This window comes from Ochotona curzoniae, unplaced genomic scaffold (assembly GCF_017591425.1).
Source record: "Ochotona curzoniae isolate NIBS_2020 unplaced genomic scaffold, NIBS_Ocur_1.0 contig_883, whole genome shotgun sequence".
Taxonomy (NCBI): domain Eukaryota; kingdom Metazoa; phylum Chordata; class Mammalia; order Lagomorpha; family Ochotonidae; genus Ochotona; species Ochotona curzoniae.
In genome coordinates, this window is record NW_024466599.1 from 61,646,355 (window position 1) to 61,648,313 (window position 1,959).

Genomic DNA, 1,959 nt, shown 5'->3' on the forward strand with positions numbered 1-1,959 from the left:
AAGAGGAAACACAGACTCCAATACAATATTTAGGGACTTCCTCACCCCACTTCCACCAATGGATAGATCAACTAGACAAAAGTCAACAAAGCAACAACAAAACTAATCTAATCTACACTATGCACAAATGGACCTAATTAATACCTACAGCACAGAAGGAAGGAAGGAAGGAAGGAAGGAAGGAAGGAAGGAAGGAAGGAAGGAAGGAAGGAAGGAAGGAAGGAAGGAAGGAAAGAAGGAAGGAACAATCCTGGCATCTCTGCCAAACTTACTAGGTCCACTCTTCCCTGGCACCCAGTCTGTGACTTTGAGGGCTTTTCCTTGGACTCAAGTTTCTCCGATACCTCTGCCAGAGTTAACACCTGGAAGCTAAGTCATCCTTCACTTGGAGGTCTAACGTGATACTGAGCAATATTTGCATCCCAGACAGACAACATCAAAAGGTACACTAGATTTCAAAGTTAGTTATGCTGCAAAATAGTTTAAAATTAAATGCATATACAATATTCATTTATGCTTGAAACTCCAGTCCTAAACCAAGCTGTGGCCACCAGTGTTGATATTCTTGCCATCCAGCAGAGCCGAGAGGGTCAGCTTGATACCTATCTTTAAGAGTCAGAGCGTAGCCTAATCCTATCAAGCTGGAGTTGTTCACTTTATCAGAGAAGCAGGCATCAAGACAGATATGATACTTGGCTGCTATCCTGAAAACCAGTGTTGCTATTTCCCACCGTCCACACGACACTGACCACAGTCTCCAGCTTCTGGTCCACCTTCTGGAGCCACCAAACTGTTCTATCATTCACATTAATGTGGAGCTGGAATTCATTGATCTTTTAACCAAACGCAAAGTTGCTCTGGGTGACTCAGGACTTCGCAATCTCAAACTTCATTCTGGTAGCCAGCCAGCTCAGCACCAGGGCACCCCAATGGAGGGTCCAGCAAAGTCAAAATCCACATCACAGACCACATTGATGTGCTCCTGCTTGCACCCAGTCTTGAGTTTAGCATTTGTCTCCAGGTATTAGGCAAGAAGGATGAATCAAAGGTCAGCTTTGGTCCACATGTGAGCTTATTTTCCATGGTGATCTCAGTGCCCAGCGTGTTGTTGGTGTTCCATTTCTTCATAAACGTCAGCCCGTACTCAGTCCACATATATTTGATTTTCAGGCAGCCCATCACTTTGGTAGTCTTCTTATTGGTTGAGCCCGAACTTGTTACAATAACAGGACAGAGGACGGAACAGATTGCTCAACTACCACAGCCAAGTGTTGGCAGTGAATATCTGGGGAAATGGAGACTCCATTCTTGGACAAATCCATTCTCAGACTTTCTTTTTAAATCAAGCTTTATTTAGCCCTTGGTGAATATGTTCCTGGCCTACCTTCCCAGATCGACATATGTAGGAGGAACCATCATCTTCTGCTCAGCAGTGGTGGCGGCAGCTACAGCTTTACAATGACAATTACAAAATATAAATGAATCTTCCATGTTGGAAGGAGTTATTTCAACAAAATGTCCACAGAGCCAGCTCTGTGAAGTAGGTTAAGCCTTCACCTGTGGCACCAACATCCATTATGGGGTTTGAGTCCAAGCTGCTCCACTTATGATCCAGCTCTCTGTTTGTAGCCTGGGAGACCAACCGAGGTGGCTCAAATCCTTGTATCCCTACACCCACATGGGAGACCCAGAAGAAGCTCATGGTTCCTAGCTTCAGATCAGCTCAGCTCTGGACATTGAAATCATTTGGGGAGTAAATCAGCAAATGGAAGATCTCCCTTTCTGTCTCTCCTCTCTCTGCCTCTCAAAAAAAAAAAAAAGTTCTTAAAAAAAAGTCCATACCACCCAAAGAAGCTTACAATGTGATCCAATCAAAATAACAACATTCTACTCGGATCTAGAAAAAAAAAGTGCTGAAATTCATGTGGAAACACAAGAGACCCCGATTAGTTAAATAAT

General features: G+C 43.7%; 1 pseudogene; it reads right to left on the reverse strand.

Moving 5' to 3' along the window:
• Positions 1 to 511: 511 nt before the first annotated feature.
• LOC121165383 lies at positions 512 to 1,419 on the reverse strand (annotated as a pseudogene).
• Positions 1,420 to 1,959: the final 540 nt, after the last annotated feature.